The 13,483-nt window shown below is 40.2% G+C and overlaps 1 pseudogene; it reads right to left on the reverse strand.

Moving 5' to 3' along the window:
• Positions 1-8,556: 8,556 nt before the first annotated feature.
• On the reverse strand, positions 8,557-8,779 carry LOC148041659 (cytochrome b-c1 complex subunit 9, mitochondrial pseudogene; annotated as a pseudogene).
• Positions 8,780-13,483: the final 4,704 nt, after the last annotated feature.

Here is a 13,483-nt window from a genome sequence, read left to right on the forward strand (position 1 = left end):
CACTACACCCCCACTTCTTATGGGTTGATTAATTGGAAATAGTGAAGTACCAAGACTTCCACTTACACTCGAAGAGCTACTCGTAACACGTAGGTTACTAGAACCACTGGGACTTATGCGTAATGGACTACTCCTTTGAGGAGAATAGCGTCTTACAATCTCCAACCACCGTCTAGCCCTCTCAGCACGTTCTGCTTTTTGTATTTCGGCTTGAGGGTCCTTGTTAGATGACATAACCAACTATTTGGTCCCTAAAAACCCTAGATTCGAGAACCACCACTTATTGGCGGCTCTCCGTAGACACACCACTGATGGGACCTAAAATGGGCCAGCACTGGCTATAGCACTAGCCGGACCTCATGCATACGACACACAACCCCATCACACGGCCTCGCGAGCCAAGAGCGTCTAAAACTCAATATGCACTAAATGCTTATGACGATTTTGCGTTTGTATCCAATATGTAGTCCAAAGTTCACCTTCCCTTCTCCTCAGAGGGAGATCCCATAACATATAGGCATAATGCCTCTTAATACACACATAGGGACACCTCTTAGCTGATTGCTGCAATTCCAGTGCAATTCTCCTACACCTCGGGGATTGGTCCCAAGATGTGTCGCTAACACATATAACATTCACACAAACTCCACTCTTTCATAATTCAGCATTCTAGGAGATTTTGATTTGCCTCACAAAACTTTCCCCAATGAAAGCACCCGTCTAACCTACGACTTAGGTTTCCTGTTCTCTCAACGTTGGTCAAAGTTTATCAATCAATTGTAATGCATGTAATGCATTTCAGGAGATACCACGTGGCATGCTTGATGCAAGGTGTATGACAATTGTGCACAACCATTTTATGATTTAAAAATAAAAACAACCATGTGAGGTGCGAAAAACAACCCTCTCATGAATTTTAACAAAGCGTTACATGTTGCGCTGCTTTAGGGACTGGCACCGGAACTTCTGTGCTACTAGTCACCTATATTTAATTATGGAACGATCCCTAAATGCTATGCACAAAGAGAAAAATCAAAATTTGTATCTTTTCAGCAATTAGATCGTCACATAAACTTCCTCCCCCCCCTCACCGTTTAAGTGTTGTTGCGTTGCATAGGTGTAAATGGTTATTTTGTATAATTTTTGTATGTAAAAAAACAATAAACATGTACTATAACACAAAGGACAAGGCCAAACTGAGGCTTAACCTCATGCTTTAAGCTCGCCAAACATTCATGCACATAAATCTTATTTTTTCATATTTTTTGAGTGCGAAAATCCCAATTTTCTCTATTTTTTGCTATTTTCCTATTTATTAATCTAAAAATAGGTATTTTCTATTTTATTTGTGTTGGCTTATTATTTTGACTGAAACTTAACATTTTCTCTGATTTTATCCTATTTTCATTCCTTTTTCCCAACTCAAAATTGAAAAAACCACTAATTTCCATAAAAAATGACATTTTGCGGGTTTTAAAGAATTCATAACGGCTCTAAATCATTACGGGTTCGTTATTACAGCAAGGTTTTGCACCAAGGTGGAGAAAGTGGGTTTAAAATAGTACTTCAAGTATGTTTTAGTGTGCTTTATCATAAGGTTTTGAATGCAAGCGAGAAAATGGGTTCTAACTCTATTCTTTGTCATGTATTGCACCAAGCTTTTACAAGAATATTTAGCCATGTTGTATATTCTTGTCTTGTTTTGGCAGATTTTTGGACTCATTCTTGTGTTGTCAGGAACATCGCCAGATAAGCACAATAGTCGTCTTGTACATGTGTATGTTGTCAATGTCAATGGCTCAAAGAAATAGATGGGATATTGTTGTAAATGTCAATGGCTCATAGAAATAGAAATGATGGAGTCCTTTGTTTTGTTGCTTTTGCAGCACCTTGAATCAAACAGGTTTTTAGATACACATTTTTGAGATGGGGAGGGGCCCTTCTAGAGTTGGTACAATTTTAGTAGGGCCACAAATCTATCAACATGGTGGAAGGTAGTACAATGGAGATTCTTATATTTTAGTTTTATAGCTAAACTATGCTTGATCTTAGATGCTTGGTCAATGCCCATACGTCCCATGGGTTTCTCTTAACACACCGTGGTGCGTGGGCAATTGTCATTGCTGAGATTTATTAGCTTTATTGAGATAGGCTATCTAAGTAACTTGGGTTATTATGTATCCAAGAACCTTGTAATGATCTTTGCAAGAAGGCTCTAGAGATGTGAGGAAAGGTATTTGGAATGGATATCTGAATACATTATTATGGTTTATCTGGACATGAGAGGTAATAAAGCACATGACAACTAGTATGCTCTTGAGAGAGGTACTTGAGATAGCTGGCATGCTCTTGAGACAGTAATAAAGTACATGATAGTAATAAAGTACATGGATTTCTCTTAACAGAGTCTAAGAGATTTCTCTTAATAGAGTCTAAGAGGGCCAATGAACTATTCAAAAAGGTCTCCAAATGCTTTTAGCAAGCTTTAGAAGAGGTATTGCCAGCCTAATTGTCATTGTTGAGATTTATTAGCTTTATTGAGATCGGCTATCACAATAACTTGGGTTCATGTGTATCCAGGAACCTCATAATGATCTTTACAAAAAGGCTCTAGAGATGTCAGGACAAGTATTTGGCATGGATATCTGAATACAGCATTAGAGACATTAATAAAGTACATGACAGTTGGTATGCTCTTGAGACAGGTACTTGTTGATGAAAATCTTTCAAATTATTCTCTGATCATGCTTGATGGGACACATGAAAGGACGATACATACTGATGTGTTGTTTGGGTTGTTAAAAGGGTTGGCTAGGACTTGCATCTAATTGTTCTAGTGTGATGCATGCTCTCAGGGACTACAAAGTAAAAGAATAGTCTCAATTTGTTGTAATGTTATAGTTTCTACTGTCAATACTATATATTCAAGGGTCTAGCTTCACATTTTTGTTTCCATGATAAATACTTAACCTTTTTGTTTCCTTGATAAATAGGATGCGAGCTTGGGAGGGACTTCTCAAATGCAAGGCATTGAATCTTTCACCAAATGAAATGTAGAAACTTTTACCAATAGTTGACACAAGCTCATTAGATTCAGGTTTTCATGAATTTGAACTTAGAAGTCTTACTTATGGACTCTATTTAGATGTATGACACATGATTTTTTATGCCAAGAAGTGCTTAAAAATAGCCAAAAATTATGAATTTCAAGGGAAAAATAGATTTCGTCGAAGGCAGCGATGGCAATTAGTATGATTTTAAGCGGCAATGCCCGGAAAGTACTTAAAAGAGCCACTGGAAGGTGGTCGGATAATTTTCATAAATTTTTGGCATGATAGACGAGACTGTGGGAGATGCCCGGCAATGAAAGACTTCAAGACGAACGCCTAAGATTTTTCAGACCAAGAATCGAACACCGGACGTGGAAAAGGGAGTGCCTGGAAGGCCAAAGGCCAAAATGGCAAGTGTAAGAATGGACTTTAGGAGAGCCCAAAGGGTGTGACCCTTTGGGGCTCCCATTGGGGACCCCAAAATCCAAAAACGTGGGGGGGGAGGGGGGGGGGTTTTGCGTTTTTTTCACTGCGTGCAGGGATGGAGGCGCCATATCTACGTTTGATGAGAAGGGGGGTTGGAGAGCCTGAAAGCAACCCCCCCAACTGACCGAATACATTATCTACACTCTATCTTCTCTCTCCATCGCCGGTCTTTGCTCCTCCATTGGCTGCCTGGTTGTGGAGATCAAAAACCAGTATTTCTCTCTCCTCCCTCTCTCTCCTACATAGAGGCAATTCATGTGCAAGAAATCAATAAGAAGAGGGGCTGAAGAATGCTTGTCCGGTTGTGATCAAATTGCTTCAAGATGAAGAGGAGGCTGAGGAAAGCGGTTTAGCACTGAAGAATGGTTGTTGGTCTGTGGGCTGCCCACAATAATTATTAAAAAACCCGCAACACACAAGAAACATGGTATGCTCCAATTTTACAAAGAAATTTGATTGTTTTTGTTGTTTCATGGTCCAAATGTTATTCATATGCGATAAATTTTTGTTTGAACCTTTTTTGCATCATGTTTGAGGGCTGCAATCTCTACTGCATTCAATGACCCATCAACAAAGGGTTGTCCAATAGACAATCACTCTCATGGGAGCAACTTGAGGGAGTGTTGAAGTGTGTCCTTCTCCAGAATGGACCCAAACTCTATACTCTATGCTAATTATGAAGTTGAGATAGAAAGAATGGCTAAAGTAGATGCCAAACATAGCAAACAATGCAGAGGATAAACAGAGCAGTCTAGAGATGGCTGGCTACAAAGAGATGGCAGCTCAATAACAACAAGAGTGGGCTCAGAACTGAAATGCAATATTCTAAAGGACTAGATGAGGAAACATAGTACCAGCATGCTCTTGGAAATAGCATCCAAAGGCTATAAAGTAGGTGTACCATATGCTAATGATGAAAACAAATTTTCATTAACCCCTGTTCATAGATTTCAACTTGTATCTCTTCATCTTTATCAAGTAATCCTATGTTGCAATGGAAGAAAATCCTACTGTATTGGAAGAAAAACAAATAACAATATGATCAATGACTGATCTTACTCTCACCATGGTAGGATCGCACCCATGATTGTTAGAGAGCGCATAGTCTTCTTGACTCTCACCATCATACGCAAAGCCCACCTATGCATTTGTACCTTTACCAAGTTGGATAGCATGTGTGCAACCCGTTGCCTACAACTACAACAAGTATAATCTCTCTCTTAATTGAAGCACTAATCCTTACAAAAAAACTAGGTTATACTTAATACAATAAAACAAACATGTAAATGGAGGCTTCTCACCTATCTGACACAAAAGGTGCTACATCCTTCACCTCTAGTTCCTCCTCAACCTTGTTCATCATTGACTGAAAAAACAAACATACAACATAAATATAAACAAAAATGTAGACCAAACCCTGACCTTATCAAATTTTGAAAACATAAATGTACTTGCAATAAAGGACAGAGCTATATCATTGTTGTTATTAAGATGTAAGAGATTACAGACATCCACACCATTTGTGTTTAATAAAATCTCGATAATGTTCAAAATTCACAAGTTCCTCTAGCTCTTCCTCCTCTGTTTTTTCTCTTGGGACGTGATATCTCGCATTCTCACAAATGAAATCAAGGAGAGCTCTACCATCAAATCTATCACATAGCAAACAAAGTAGCTATATATATATATATATATATATATCAAGTCCTATCTTTATCAATAGTTCTCATGAATAAAATGTACAAGATAGATGGTCAAACCTATTCATAAGGTTGTTTTGTTTACCATTCCATGGAATCCTATGAAAAGAAGACACAAGGTTCAACCTCATCATTTTTTCAGTCCACCAAAAGACAAACAACAATGCAACATAATACTTTCTACCAAACTGTACTGTCCATTGAAATGATAGGAACAAAACTCAAATTTGGCTAGATGTAATAGGTCCCTCAAGGCCAAACCAAACAATGCATATGTTATTCATATCCTGCAAATTCAACAACCATTGGATTTTTGAAACTCCACTCTAGTGCCACACTAGAACCTTAAAAGTACCACAAAGCCACATTTGTGTAAGACATTAAATTTTTACTATCTTCATGAACCCCCTAGGGGGGACCTCATTAAGTCTTCCACACTTTTGATTGATGTTATGTCTGAAAAGAAGCATACAAATTGAGGACATACTTCATAGAACATCTACGTGGTATCTTCCATACATGTCCGGGACATTTAAGTCAGCTCCAAATCTAAGTAATAGTTTTGATACTCTCTACTACATTGAATGACCACTAACAAAGGGCTATCCAATTGCCACTCACTCTCATGGGAGCAAGCTCAAGGAGCATTGAAGAGTGTCATCCCCCAAACAATTTTCCCTTAAAACATATCTATAGATTTTGGCATGTATATATTTGCCTGTATCGAGTACTCCTATGCTGCCATAAGCAATCAAAATGCAAATAAAGCTCCCTTTATCTAGGCAAAGATACACCTCTCACATATACAAAATTATCTCAAAGCTTCACCACCTAAGTTCATCACATAAACAAAGAAATTATAAGCATTTTATTTTAGTGCCATTCTTAGACCAATTACCAGGTATATTTGCTCAATTGTTTTCTTATATGGCACTTTCTTCAATAAGGAAATAGCAGTAATGATAATAGGAGAAGAAATACATGTTCACAGGTTGAAGCTCTCGAACATCTACAGAATGTCTTTGCTAGATTAATATCCCAATAATTTCCACGAGTACATGGTCAAGACACGCCTAATCAAGGGGGAGATGACAAGCTACATTCACATATATGCAAAGATAGAGGCTTACCCAATGAAGGTGGCATCTCGATTGGCCTGGTTGGGTTGCCTGACTACTCGATATCCTTTAATGGCCTATTCTATGCCAGCATGACCTGCTTCCCATTAATTGAATCTGCCCCATAATGAGTTCATCTATTTTTGCTAAGCTTTGAAAAGTATTAAGCCCCCTTTTCTAATGCTTCCCTTCAGCTCAGGCTTAGAAGACTTCTTCATAGTCGAGCATCATCATCGAAATCGGCCACACCAGTTGTTGCTAGGCGAAGTAGATAGTGTCCATGTCTTGATAGTTTCGTGCCATGGTGTTGAGGATTAAGAAAGAAGAGTCATGAATTTCTTTCTACCGTGATGGTGTGCAGACATAAGGGAGGGGTCATTTTCCTTTCCGACTATCTAAGGTAGGTTCATACGAGACGAATTGATGGACTGTGTGATACCTTTGTCCATTCTCCTTTTCTGTTTACACAGGCCAATCAAGGTCAATTTTTATTTTTTGGCATCATGTTCAAACAAATGATTGTAGGCCTATTAGATTGGCAACTTAGATGCTTCAATATGTGTTGAGGGCTCACAACTTGTTTTCACACTCACAATGTCTATCCATTTGTTAGCTAGCATCAAAGTGGAAAATGTGTCTAATGTCCATTCACTTTATTCAATGTCAATCATATTTTTCCATGTTTGATGCACACCCATGCATGGAATTCATGCCTCTTGGACATGAACCCTCCATAAACTACAAGTCATGGACATGCATTATGCTTGTGAGTCAATTCACACTAGTCAAATGCTTGTGAGTATTACCTTAGTGTCAAGGTTCTCTTCATGCTTCTTAGACATCCATCTAGGAATTCATATTATAGCACATCCTTCAACACCTTTAGCATGAATGTTCGATTTGGGTCAACTTTCGAGGCCTCCAACTCTAGGTGGATGGGGAGTCCGATGTGCTCATTGAAGCATTGGGAAGAACCCTTTAAGTCTCATCAGCTATTGTATCTAATGGATCAGTTCTCAAAGTTGAGAAGAGGGATTGTGAGGAGCTCAGGGTTTGTGATACCCACACACTACAACAAAAAGGGTTCATAGACGCGCTTGTAGACACAATATTTGAATTGTGAAAAAAAATGTCGGGCGCGTTTATTAACGCGTTGTCGAAGGGTTTGTGAAAGCAATGTTGCAACCTCAGAAGTCCTTGATAAATTTCAGACTAGAAGATCAATAGTGGTGGCCTCCATAAAGAATCATATTTATATTTCAACAACTCTTCAGAAGACGATAATTATTGTCTATATTCACATCCACATCTTCTTTCTGACAAAGAACAACAGATTCTTCTTCGTAGGAAAGGTGTTAAAATCCATCATATATTTAAGGCTGATTCCAGTCTGTTTCTTTAAGCTACATCTGTGGATGTTTTGAATCAAGTGTCTGATGAGGGTATCCGCTAGTCTCGGAACAGTCATGAGAAGAAGTATGAGATAGAATTGGACTCTATGTAGTTTGACTTTCATCTAAATTTATACAACTATCTGATTGCCTGAAGTGTGCTCTTGGAAGCTGTCCAACTCCTGGGAGTGTTTACCTTCAGCCTTCAGACAAGGTTAACAGTGTTATGGTAGCTTAAACCTCTGGCTCTTCTTCCCATGAATGAGGTACCTCATAAACAGAGCCAGTTTTTCTGGATAGTTTTTCTACTGTAATCCCAGTTACAAAATTGTGCAGGCGAGGATTGAGATTTGATAAATTTTGGTTCTCCCTAAACAAAGTACGACTTTCCTCCAAGATGTATCACTTCTCTTCAACTGGGCCAGACTGAGTGTGAGAGATTTTGCAGAATTGAGAAAGTGCAAAAATCAGCAGGCGATGGAGATTAAGAAGCAATCTTCTGGGCCCCCGATTTGCAGGCTATGAAGATAAGAGCTCATCAGAAAAATGCTTCAAAACACATCATATATGATGCATCTTGCTCAATAGGTCTCTCAACAGCTTCCTCATCCTCAATTCGATCTCTGTCCTTGCGTTTGACTGGAGAGAATCGCCCCCACGATCAAGCTCTCATCCCTTTTAGCTCTTCACTTCCCGTGAACTCAGATGTTGATTGATTGTTAAAAGATACTATGAAAATGCAATAATTTTCGTGAAGAGAGCTGTCAAGGGAGAAGATCAACAGGACATCCATCCGAGAATCAAATCGCCCCTATCCTTCTGCTGCTTCTACTCTCTGGCCCAATACAGGAATATCCTCATACAATTTCCCATGGTTTGTGTACTTCCATAACTGGTTGGTGCCAGCATCTATAATCCGTTCACCGACAAGAGCGCCGATGAGGATAAACGAGACGTAGACAGAGTTCCTTTTTGTGATAAGCTTGAAAAGCAGCGTCAAGAACACCCAGCTTCTGCCTGCGAGCTGGATTCATCGTCAGAAACTCCTTCCCACCGAACGCTTTGTTCCTCCTTTTGTTTTGTCCCAGTGGAGCAGTAGAGTCTAGGATTCCCCATAAAAATTGAATCGCTCTTTGTCCTCCTTAAAAGGATTTGAATATAATGCCTAATCTCATCATCTCTGCCCAATTACAGGAACTAGATGACCTCCTCGCTACTGATTTTAGGATCTCGCCACAGGAAAACGGATGACTTGAACAAATTTTTACGGTTTGCCGTTCACTACCAAGTTTGATGCAGAAAGTAATGGCCTATTTTTGAAAAGCACCCATCACAGTAGCTTCCACGTTATCATTTCTGGTGTCGGCATTCCCCTTCCCCTGTTCTCCTCTCTGATTTCTCCAGCATCCTTTCGTTTTTTCCCTTAGATTAGCGTAATCCTTCCTTCCTTTTCGTCCCACAGAATAAGCTACTTTTGCCTATTCCAAGACAGTCCAATATAGGCATAGCTCAATGGAGCAAATTTAATAAGACTCCTGAATTCCTCATATCGCCTGCCATGGAATAAGATCCTTATCATCCACAACAACACAATCGGTTTCTGTTACAATGCAACACCAAAAGGTCACCATAAAAATACTGAACAGAATAACCACAATCTGAAATTGACACAATGTGTTCCTTAAATCCCGTCCCACAGGCTTAGAGTACATATGTCCAACCACCACCTGCACATCAAAGGAAACACTCCAAGCTCAATTAGCAATAGGAAAGTAACTTTGAACAATGTCATCAAGTAATTCAGCCCTGCCACAACATGTCTTGCCACAGATGGAGCAGCCTCAGTCATTGAGCTCAAACCGTGAATCCGCCCTACTGTCAATGGCTCCCCTCTGCTGAGTCTACAAGCAATAGTGCTGATGGATTTTGGCAAGCAATGGTTCCAAACCTTTTTGCAGCAACATGTACAGCAACTGCCAATGCATACATTGCTCCATAAGGCATTCCAGTCACTTCCCCAGTAGGGAATACATCTAATCCAATACTGCAGGCCTTTTCTCAATATTACATTTTAAATCTCCTAAACAAACCAAATAACCAGCATTGGTAAAAGCACACAAATATGCTTCAAAATCAGTGCCTCCAGCTGTGCTCCATGCCCCATGCTTCTCATAGCACATTTCAATGCTTGGCCTCCTTCTTTCCAACTCCTAGATGTGGAGGTTTGATATCATTAGGTATTTTTGATGCAGCTAGAGAAGGAGAAGACAAAGTCCTGAATGAATACGTGTAACATGTTCACCAGCATCAGTTGTGCTTTCCACTTGACCTTGCTCAACATAGGCTGAAAGCATCTCATCATGTTCACCACTATGCCTCCAACTCCTCCCCACTATACTCATACGCAGAGAATAAATGTAATCACAACAACTAAGTATGCACAAAGTATCAAATCGCACACACAACTTTCAGGTGGTTTTCACACCTCGAATGCGCAACAATACGACATCCACCCCCTCTAATCCTACGCATCCTCTGGATGGGCCAACTACCCATGATCGTTATCATCAAGATCCACAAACAGATCAATCTCTTCGTTATGCATTTCCGATAGATCAACAAGATTATCTGTCATATCATCTGTCTCTTCCATTGGAGTTTCTTCTCGTTGCTCTTCTCTTGAAAATTCTTCCAATGCATAATCCTCATCATCCCTTTTCTTGAAAATCTTGATTCTTTTTCCAGCAATAGGCACTGTAAGCACTATCCCATCCAATTCTGTCAGCTCATATGTTGCATTATCAAAGACATGTCTGACTATGTACGGCCCAAACCATCTTTTCACCATCTTCCGAAGTGTAGTATGCTGATTTTCAAGGCTGCTATCAAAGACCAATACCCAATCTCCCTCTTCTATTGCTCTAGGCCGCAAGCGATGTCTGCTGTCAAACCTGTCCTTATTCGTTAGTCTAGCAACCTTCAACCTATCAATAGCTAGTTGAATATCCTCAGGTCTCCTCTCCAACTGTCGATTCCGAAGAGCTAAGAGCTCCTCTCTCGTCAAATCCTCCTGCCAAGGTAAAACTGACCAAGTCAAAGCACAAGTCTCAATCGGCATAACAGGTTTCTGACCATACATCAACTCTGTAGGCATATATCCTGTGGTAACACTATGAGTCGTACGATCAGCCCATAAAGCAAATGGTAGAAGTCTTGGCCATTCTCCAATCCGTCCTCTGCATGCTTTGGCTAATGCTTTCACTATCGGCGAATGCCCTCTTTCCATTTCCCTCTGGATTATATGCTGTGGTTAGAGCCAATTTGATTCCTAGCTGAGAGAAAAACTCCCTAGCTTCATCTGCATCCAATCCACCACGATCCGCAGTGATCTTACCCACACAACCATACCTGCAGAAAATTTTCTCCAATAAGAACTTACACACTGCACTAGTGGTCTTCGTTCTCAAAGATCTACCCTCAACATGATTGGTAAGATCCTCTCTAGCCAAAACAATGTATCTCATCTGCCATAGACCCATAGGCATGGTAACCAAATCAACTACCCACTTATAATGAATGCATGGTGGATAGGTCAGATGAAGCTCATCTCGATGACGCACTACTAAATACATCTGGCAGTCTCTGCAAGTCTCAACAAAGTGAGAAACATCTCTGTACATGCCTTTCCACCAATATTTCTCCTTGATTTTCTCATAAGTAGCCCATACTCCTCTATGACCAGCCCAAGGACTCTCATGAAACTCCCTCATCACCTGTAACTGTGTCTCTCTATCGCAGACAACCCGCAAAGGTAATCCGCCTCTTTTCTTCAGATGCTTCCAAAGAAATCAGTCCTTGAGAAAATAACCATAGGCTTTCCTTCTGATCTTCTTGAACTCTTCATCTGTCCATTCATCTCTTTTGCTTAGTGTACTAAGGTACCTGCCAATCTGCAACCAATCTCCAACATAGAGTTCTTCTATGAAAGCCACAATATCATAGACATGACAAACATGATCAACCATAGTGGCTGAAATTTCTGCATCATCCTCTTCTGCAAGTAGAGTCTCCTCATCATCATATCTGGCTCTAGACAACATATCTGCCACTGGATTATCCTTCCCTGCTATGTGTTTAAATTCCGGATTTAATGACTTTATGTATGCAATCCATCTCAACATAGCTATATCCGGAGTAGAGCAACTCGTGATCATACCAATCAATGGCAAGCAATCTGTCTCTACCACAACTAAAGCTCCTATAAAGTACTCCTTGTCACATTTGAGAGCCATGACAATCCCCAATAACTCCCTCTTGATTTGCGGATATCTCCTCTGTCTCTCGTTTAGGACTTTCGCCCCAAACTGAATAGTATACCTATTTCCATCTGCATCATCTTGACCCACAGCCCAACCTATGCCAATTGGACTAGTGTCAACTGTCAATACAATAGGCCTATCACAATTATAATCCGCTTTCCTGAGAGTAGGAGCATTCTGCAATAACTTCTTCAATTTCCGCATGGCTTTAGTGTGGCTCTCATCCCAATAGAATTTCTGCCCCTTTCGAAGCAGCTGATACAAACAATCTGCTATGTGTGCAAAATGAGGTATCCAAATCATATAAAACACTCAAGCACCAATGAATCTCCGTACCTCCGAAGTGATAGAACAATACTCTGCAATCTTGCCTATAACATTCACCTTATCAGGTGAGGGTTTCTTGCCATAATATCCACACATATGCCCAACAATGACAACCTCATTCAGTCCAAAAACAGATTTTTGCCCTGAAAGTGTCAAGTTCACTTCTTCTAACCTGGCCAAAATCTTCTCACATGCTGAAATATGATCAGCCACAAAGTATCTGCATCCCTGCTCATTTAGGCTCTCATTCTTCTCTTCTTCTGCACACCCCTTAATGGGCACATCATCCAAGAAAGGCATAGTAAGCTGAGGTATGCAATCACGAAGGACCTTATGCATGGCATTCATCATATGCGCAACAGAATTAGTGGCACCTTGAGGCAAGGTACACATCCTGACAAGCCCAATAGGAGTTCTCATGGTGGTTATGTCCCTGCTTTCCAAAGCCAGCTGAAACTGATCATATCCTGAATACAAATCACCCAAAGAATAGATGGCACGTCCAGCAAATGCCTCTGCAAACTCATCCACAACTGGACCTATACCAACATTCCTGATAGTAACTCTGTTCACTATGGTTGCATGTCCTGAATAAATCGAAGAGTACCATTCTTCTTTGGAACTGTAAACCACCTGTTTGAGTATGGTGCAGATGAAGGCTCAAGGATTCCCATCCTGATTTTCTCATTCAATAAATCAATCAGCTTTGGCAAGTGTGCCTTAGGCACTGGAATAGGTCGAAGATTCCATGGGATATGAGGAATAGTAAAAATGACCATAGGAGCAACAATATCAGGATTCACACATCCAATCTCATGTGGCAAAAAAGAAAATCCCCTTCCATGACGCTCAAGCATATCCTGAAAGCATTGCTTCTCTATGGATAGCAAGAAATCACCATTTCCAATTTTCAATTCAGCAAGAGTCTCTGCTGAAAATTTATGACCAATATGCTCCGGATTCCTCAAAATTTGCTATTTAGCAGCCCTCTCTATTTGCTGATCACTGTCAGATGGAAGCGGTACAGCAACCGGCTTCACCTTCTTATCCACAGTTTTGTATTTCGTGTCAACCCTGGCTTCTTTATGCTCT

The sequence above is a fragment of the Lygodium microphyllum genome, chromosome 1 (assembly GCF_053477565.2).
Source record: "Lygodium microphyllum isolate KBCC chromosome 1, Lygodium_microphyllum_v1.1.10, whole genome shotgun sequence".
Classification (NCBI taxonomy): domain Eukaryota; kingdom Viridiplantae; phylum Streptophyta; class Polypodiopsida; order Schizaeales; family Lygodiaceae; genus Lygodium; species Lygodium microphyllum.